This window comes from Meles meles, chromosome 7 (assembly GCF_922984935.1).
Source record: "Meles meles chromosome 7, mMelMel3.1 paternal haplotype, whole genome shotgun sequence".
Classification (NCBI taxonomy): Eukaryota; Metazoa; Chordata; class Mammalia; order Carnivora; family Mustelidae; genus Meles; species Meles meles.
Window position 1 is genome coordinate 114,860,595 of NC_060072.1, and position 9,346 is coordinate 114,869,940.

Consider the following 9,346-nt stretch of genomic DNA (forward strand, 5'->3'; position numbering starts at 1 on the left):
CCTTCTGGAGGAGAGGCCTACTGTGCTGCTTCTTAGGTGCTTTTGCCTGGGCACAGTTGCACCACCCCTTGCCAGGTGGCTAGGCTCTCTGTAAGCTGGTCCTCTGTGTGGTTTTGTTTCCTGAAGTCTTTCTGTGCCTCTTTAGAGGATCCAAATAAAAATGGCTGTGGCCCAAAGTCCTCCCTCTTTATTTTATTTAAAATAGATAATAAACTACAGAATGGCACCAACTTATGAATTAGACAATTAGAGAAGCATAATACTGTTTAGTTAAAAAAATATTTACACTTGCCCTTATCCTTTTTCTCTGGCTTTGTCAACCTCAGTATTTTTTTTAATTTAACTGTCTACTCAACTATGTACTAGACAGAAAATCAAGCAGCATGCCAGTTCTATGGGGACATTGTCAACTGTATAACTGAGCCATGGCAGACAAAGAAAAGGACTGAGTGTGTAGATGTAGAGTGCATTTTATAACCATGTCCTTCAAAATATATGTAGTGTCCTTGAAAAACAGAAAATCGGAGTGATGAAATAGGAGAGTTCAAAAAGAACTTGGAAATCACTGACACTGTTCCTTTTGCTAGGTAAAATTATACTAAAACTATCTGGAATTATTTCAAAGAAAGCTATTCATCTTTCATTGTCTTTCTCTTTTATACTAATCAGAATTTGTTCATTTCTAATCCTGAAATAAATAACTTTAAATAATAATAATAAATATTAATAATAAAAATAATAATATAAATAACTTTAATAAGCTATTTTATAGGTCAACTGTTGTTTACAATCATCAAAATTCCTTGTTCATTGAGTTGCATCATATATTTTGCCTACATTCAATTCTTTGCCCCATTTAAATTATGCATTCTAATTGCTCCTAATGTCACCATGATGTTATCCCTTTAAATGTCAGAGATTATGTGAAAGTATGACTGTATTTCAGTTTGCTGTCTTTGATGCACTTCAAATTAATTTTAAGTCACCTTGCTTAAAGATTATGGCCAAAAGGGAAAATAAAAGAACAAATCTCATAATCTCCAAACAATCTCATAAGAGCTATTAGAACACTAATTCTTTCCAATCTATGGTCACTAAAAGTTCAACTGAGGTAACAGAGAACACCCTTCTTAGGCAGATAAGAAAACAATTCAGAGCCTAGTGTTTTCACACAAATAATATAAAAATCTAATTCCTAAAAAGGTAAAATGTTGCCCAGCCTCCAACTATAACTCATCAAAGCTTTTAGAGATTTCCCATTTGCACTTTTATCTTCCTGCCAATCCTGTGTATATGCATATACATAGTAACTTGAACAGATTCATTTTGTCCTTCTTCCAAAGAAACATTTTAGTAACATAGGTATTGCTAATTTTAGGATTTGGGGGTGGGACCCCCTAACTACTGACAAACATGGTGGTTTCATGCTTTGGAAATCATTAGCTATCAACTTACCATGAATTATGTAGCAGAGAGAGTTTCAAGTAAAAATCTTGCAATTTTAATGATGCTAGAATTAGAAACCATTTCTATCAACTGAGAAAAATTAAATACTGATAGAGAGGGTTATAAACAGGAATAGCATGCTAGAATATAAACCATTTGCATGTATATCTGAAGTAAAAGATAGGTGCATATTACTAACCTAACATACTATAGCATTTATCATGATAGTCTTGCTATTAGTCTTGCTGCACTTAGAGAACCTGTGGAGATCTATTGTTATTATAAACAGAGAAGGCTCTAACTAAGCAGTGGTAAATATATCAGTGAAAAAGGATCTCATAAGTTGGATGATTTTTTTTTTAATTGACTCTCAATATTTTAATATTTTAAAGGAATATTAGGAATAAGTGACATCAGCAAGACAGCCAAATAGGAACACCTGGATCATCCCTCCTCCCATGAATACACCAATTAAGCAACATTCATGGACAAATTTCCTTTTTGAAAGGAAAATGAAAAACCCAGAAACCAAATGAAAGACTCCCACACTCTAAGTCACCATGAAACCATTCACATAATTCTGTAGAGACTGGGATACCCTTTTACAGGAGTCCTGTATCCTAGCATAGTGACATACAGAAAACAAACAAACAAACAAAAACAAACAAAAACAAACCTAGTTCCCACCTTTTAGGTTTCCAGATCTAGTGAGCCAACTTTTCCAACGGGTCCCTCCAGAAAACTGACCTTTTCCTGCCAAATCCTGGAGTTCAGATGGGTCCACCATAGTCCAGCAGCCTGGAATAGAATGGAGACAGCACTTTGGGCTCAAACACTATAGCTCCCTCCTCTCTAGTACAGATTGAATAGAAGAAAAACTCCAGATCTTAGCTTCCCCCAGAAAGAGAAATAGTAGAATGAAACTAAAAATCAATAAGAGGAGGAAAAGAGAAACTGTAAAAAAAAAATGTGATAATCAGCAACCTATCCTTGAACAACAGAGCAAAGAGAAAATATAAAAGAAATGAGAATATATATTGAGACAAGTGATATTAAAAATACAACATACCATAACTTATAGAATGCAGCAAAAGTAGTACTAGTAGGGAAATTCATAGTGAAAAACTAATTTAAGGGGCGACTGGGTGGCTCAGTGTGTTAAAGACTCTGCCTTTCACTCAGGTCATGATCCTAGGTCCTAGGATCCAGCTCCGCATTGGGCTCTCTGATTGGCAGGGAGCCTGCTTCCTCCTCTCTCTCTCTCTACACCTGCCTCTCTCCCTACTTGTGATCTCTATCTGTCAAATAAATAAATAAAATCTTTAAAAAAAAAAAAAGAAAAACTCATTTAAGAAGAAAAAATATTCAAATAAAACCTCATAAAATTAAAAAAACAAAAAGAACAAACCATACCCAAATTTAGCAGGAGGAAGAAAATAAAGATTAGAGCAAAAATAAAAATATAGAAATAAAATTAATAGAAAAAGTCAATGAAACTAGGAATTTTTTTAAACATAGAATTGTCAGAGGCTCAGCTAGACTAAGAATGAAAGAGAAGGCACAAATAAATAAAATTTGAGATAAAAGAAAAAATACAACAACTGTTGTCATAGAAATAGTAAAGACCACAAAACACTGCTATGAACAATTATAATCTCAATAAATTGAAAAACCTAGAAGAAATGGATAAATTCCTAGAAAAAACAGTCAATCAAAGCTAAATCATGAAGAAATAGAAGTCTAAACAGACCCATAACAAATATAGATTGAATCAGAAAAGTCCAGGACCAGATGGCTTCACTAGTAATTTTTACAAAATATTTAAAGAAAAATTAACATTAATCCTTCTTAACCATTTTTTTTTCAAATTTTTATTTAAATTCCAGTTAGTTAACATACAATGTAATATGAGTTTCAGGTATAGAATTTAGTGATTCAACACTTATAAACACCACTGGGTGCTCACTACAAGTCACCTACTTAATTCCCATCACCTGTTTAAACCATCCACATACCCATCTCCCCTCAGTTTGTTCTCTACAGTTTTAAGAGCCTGTTTCTTGTTGTTGTTGTTGTTGTTTTTCTGTCTCTTCCACCCCATGTCGGTTTGATTTGTTTCTTAAATTCTACGTATGAGCGAAATCATATGGTATTGGTCTTTCTCTGAATTATTTCACTTAACATAATATTCCAGCTCCATTCACATCCTTGCAAATGACAAGATTGCAGTCATTTTGATGGCTGAATAATATTCCTTTATGTATATATACTACAATCTCTTTATCCATTCATCAGTCGATGCACATTTGGTCTCTTTCCATAATTTGGCTATTGTTGATAATGATGCCATAAACATTAAGTCTTCAGTATTTTTTTATTCTTTGGGTAAATGCCCAGTACTGCAATTGCTGAATCATAGGGTAGTTCTATTGTTAACTTTTTGAGGAAATTCCATACTGTTTTTCTAGAGTGACTGTACCAGTTTGCATTCCCACCAAGAGTGTAAGACAGTTCTCCCTTTGGCCAAATACCTGTTGTTTCCTGTGTTGTTAATTTTAGCCATTTTAACAGGTGTAAAGTGATACCTCACTATGGTTTTGACTTGTATTTCCCTGATGATGAGTAATGTTAAGAATCTTTTCATGTGTCTATTGGCAATCTGGGTGTCTTCTTTGGAAAAATATCTTTTTAAGTCTTCTGCTTATTTTTCACTGGATTATTTGTTTTGGGGGAGTTGAGATTTATATGAATTCTTTATATATTTTGAATACTATCCTTTTAACAAATATGTTATTTGCAAATATCTTCTCTCATTCTGAAGGTTGCCCTTTAGTTTTATTGGTTATCTCCTGCACTGTGCAAAGGGTTTTATCTTGATAAGGTCTCAATAGTTTATTTTTGCTTTGGTTTCCCTTATCTCAGGAGTCATGTCTAGGAAGAAAGTGCTGCAGCCTAGGTCAAAGAGGTTACTGCCTGTGTTCTCTTCTATGATTTTCAAAGTTTCTTGGCTTACATTTAGGTCTGCCAACTATTTTGCATTTATTTTTATATATGGTGTAAAAAAGTGGCCCAGTTTCATTCTTTCTCACGTTGCTGTCCAGTTTTCTGAACACCATTTGTTGGAAAGACTGTCTTTTTTCCACTGGATATTTTTCCTGCTTTGTTAAAGATTAGTTGATCATATAGTTGTGGGTTCATTGCTGGGTTTTTTGTTCTGTTCTATTGATCTATGAGCCTGCTTTTGCCAGTACCCTTCTCTCTTGATCATACCACTTTGCAGCGTAACTTGAAGCCTGGAATTGTGATGCCTCCAGATTTACTATTAACTATCATATGATTTCAGCTATGAAAACTACTGCCTCTACTGACCATCAAACACGGTGCTTTTCTAGCTCCTCTGTGTAGGCCAGAGCAAAACTAAGAGCCAAGAAAAAAAATGACATAATGTTTTCCTAATACATGTCAACTGTTTGTTTGGGTTATATCCTCTACTTGTGTTACAATTAAGGGATTTGATTATGAGACTATAGCTATCTATATCCAAATCTGCTGATGGATTTTTTTTCTGAAAACACAGGTTTATTAGGTTAAAGTTGAATGATCACCACATAAGCAAAATGAATTTCTGTAATATTCTACTCAAAGTTCTACAACAAGTAATATTCATAATACAAAACATTTGAATGTTTACTGTATTCTGGAAACTTCTTATCATGGTTTATATGAATTCATTTAATTTCCTTAATAAGTCTGTGTATATGGTATGGTTATTATTCCCATTTTTTAGAAGAGGGAACTGATTCACAAAGGAATTAAATAGATTGCCATAGCCACAGAAGTTGAATGTAGTAATGCTGAAATACGTACCAAGCAGTTTGGTTCCAGAGCCCATTGTATTCTAGTTTCTCATTGGAGGCCTTTAAGAATGTATCTATTGATAGGGGCTAAGGTTTTATGACATTGTAATAATCACTGAACCAAGATACCCAGTTGTCACAATTATTTCTCATTTTCTAGTATTTCTTTTTTTATCTTCCCATTTTTAAAAATGTCCTACCATGTTTAAGACCCTAATCAACTATGCCATGGAACTTTATTTGTGCCAAAAGTATCCTTTTACAAATGTCTACTAGAAAGACTTCAGAGTAACTGATTTACCACATAATTAAAAATGGTGACCCACTTTGACTTCTATTTGTAAATTACCTCAGTTTTGAAGAGAAACCAAATGAATTTAACCAACAGATTTTCAGGCTTAACTGTAAAGCTCTGTTCTCCAAACTCAATACATTCACAATATTTTCTTACATTAAAGAATATTGCACAGATTACAAAACAAAAATATAATAAGGAGAAATTCCATATTTATATAGATATATATTTATACTTATTTTTCTATAGTTCTATTTAGATATAATAGCATAATCATAAACAGTTTATTAACAATGTTATTTATAATGGTACAAATGTTTCTTTGTAGCAATGACATACATCTGATGAAAAAACAAGATGCCTGTCTTAACTCACACATTTATTAAAAAAAAAAATCACAAGACAAAGTTTGATCCAACATAACCCATTCATCAAATTTTTACTGTATTTTATGTTAATGCATTTTGAGAGGTGGCAAGCTTCTCTTTGACATTATGATCTTATTCCCAGAAATGTTCACTGACATAGATCTGACATTCTATGAGATGCATGTGCTTGAGACTATAACTGTAAAAAGACCATCTGACTTCAACCCAGGCCACAAATTGATGGCAAATTGTAGTTTATCACTCCATCTGCATGAGTCAGTTAAGATGAGAATGCCAATTTTAGCAGATGTGTGTTTTGTTTTTGTAATATAATGTGAATATGAATGATGATTTTCACAAATGAATCCTATTATCAATCTAAACTGAGCTTCCTTACTGTTGAAAATGTTTTGCTGCATGCATAAATTGACACTGTTTGTGGAATGACTTTTATAGCAACCAGATCAGAGTGAAGTAGGTCAAGTTGCCAAGGTGAATAAGAACTTATGGTAAATTAGTAAATTATATGAAATTATTAGTTAGGGATTGAATATTTAAAAATTATTTCAAAAGTAATATAGCAAAGAAATCACATTGCTGCTAAATATTTTAAGTGTTATTATCAATTTTAAAATTAAAAATAATAGGGAGAAATAAAATAATCTGGAAATTTATGAATAGCCTATTTTATAAGCAGTGAACAGACACTGTGTAGCTTCAAGAAGTTAAAATAGAGACTGACATATAAAACAGCTTTATATGGAACAACTAGAGAACAAATAGATCAATATAATTAAATTTTCATTCAGGATTAGAAAAAGACCATTGTAGTCTACTATCCACCTGATAAACCTTCCAGGAGAAGCTGAATGCTGAGTAACCTCTTGAAAAATACAGGATTTAGATAAAACCAGTAGTGAGAAATGTGATAATGAATAAATAGATTTTGTATATGAGAAGGTGATATAACAAAATAAGAAGGCATAATGCTGTTGTAAGGAAGGAACTCCTGGCATTTAAGAAGATTTAATAAGATTAACTTAGCACCAGAAACAAGCTGATTTGGAATAGGAGAATGAGAAACTTGAGAAATTCACTGGAAAGCTATGTTAAGAACCTAAGTGTGATGACAGCAGCTGAAGTAGGGATAAAATATTTAATCCAAGCATAAAGAAGTATCAGCGGAATATCATATATTGATTTTCTATGATAGTTCAAAGAGGAGATAGTCAATAGACAATTCCCAAGTCAGTTTAGTAAAGTGCATGAGGAATGGAGATATTAGTGGATGTGGAGAGACGACAAATTTATTTTTTATACAAGTTTCTTTTGAGAATAAAGTTGATTACTAAGGTAAGCATATTGTGCATCTGGTCTTTACAATTCTCCATGCAAGTGCAAGCTCCTCGAAGCCAAGGCATATATTTTATGTTTCTTCTGTAACTGCCACAGCATATGTTCACTAAATATTTAGTGGTGTTGTAAGAACTGAAAATATGGGAAGAAAGCTTAAATAAAAGTTCAAAAATGAAAATATAGATAAATTATTCATCATAATCATAAAAGGGAGATGAAAGCATGAAACTTGATCTTCATAAAGAAGATCTAGGGAAGAATGAAAAAGATTGAGGCTATAACATTGGAAGAACACAATGTGAGAATTAAGTTGAGGTAGAAAGAAATGGGTCCTGTCTTAGAGGTGGAGGGAAGCATGGAAGTAATCACTGATGTCTGCTTGAAAGGGCTGCATATAAAAGCTCAAAAAGACCTTTGACATTGATGAGTATTAGAAGAATATTAATTTTGGTTAAATGGAGTGACAGCAAATCAGTTTTTAAGAAGTATGGCCCCAGAGAGATAAAAATTGCTAATGGAAGGGACAGGGTACTAGAATGTACTGGTTTAACTGCATTAGGTCTAAGCTGGCCTTTCTCTTAGAATTTTACTACCAAGACAAGTCAATGTAGCTAATTGCAGGGTTTGTGCAAAATGTGTGTCAGCTTCTCAGAGTTCTTGCAATTTGCATAACATAACCCAAATAAAGACCAAATATTCATGGTTGAGGTAGGATTCCACCAAATGGTGTATAGCATAAAAATTATTTCCTCTCACTCTTGGAAAATATAAAGGCACGTTTGAATTTATGACTATCCAACACTTCCTCTTTGATTTTAATTGCGTCACCTAAAAACAACTGGATATTAAATAAAGAATTGAAACTTTCTGAAAAATAAATTATAAAAAGTTGTACACTGCTAAGCTATCATTAGTGGTGATGATAGCATCAGCGGTAGTAGTAGTAGTAGTAGTAGCAGGTATAATGGTCACATTAATAGTAGGACTTTGGCAGTGTCAGCCATGTCAGTATCACTAATTAGCCATTGTGGTTTGGAGCATTCTGTGTCAATCCATACCCATAGGACACTTAAAATAATGTGCTACTAAGTTTTATGAATTATATTAATCTTTACATAGGAATGCTGACTGAATTATATTCCTTCCTAATACTAAATAATGTCCATATAGGTATTTTTTCCTGACTGACAGTGGACAGTGAGATGGAGAGATGAATGTAAGCATCGGAAAGCCCATTTATTAAATATATCTTTTTCAAGAAGATCAATATTTACTTGAGTTAACAAATTCTTCTGGAACATTACAGAATCACATAGGATTAATCCCTCTACTCACATCTTAAATTCATATGAAAGAGATAGCTGTATTGAATCTAAATTTGGATCACATGGGAAAGGAAGAAGTAGGAAGAAAAAGGAAGAAAAAGATAGAAGGAAAAGAATGGAAATAACTCCTAGCAGAGGTATAACATGATTTGTCCTGAACCTATGACAGGAGATATGCTTTTAATCTTAGAAACCTCTAGAAAAGCATTTTACAATGAGCTTAAATCCATGTTCCTTTTTTATATCCACAAAAAAAACTCAGATACCCAGGATTTTGTGAAATTTCCCTTGGCTGGAAGGGGAGGGGAAACTAGTCATACTCCCCTCCAATCATAATTCTCACCAACCCAGTAAACTTTGTATAATTTTACATTCTGTATTTTGTTTTATGAAAATAACAGTTTGAAGAAAATTTATAACCATCTCCATTTGGGGGGACAGCTCTTCTAGTTGTATCAAACTTCCTGCCTCCCCAAAAAAGAAAAAAAAGTCAAGAGTAACGTAATTGGCTGGATAAAGTTGATAATGATAGGCAAGGGGAAACATCTGGAAAATGTGTGCTGGGTATTCACAGGTCCATTCCTTTCAAGGACTGGGCTTGAACTCTTTCTTGCTATTGAGGTTTACAATCTTGAAGCAATACAAATTCAACATCTACTTATGTATTCCTAAATGGTATATATAGGTAAGAACAATGTT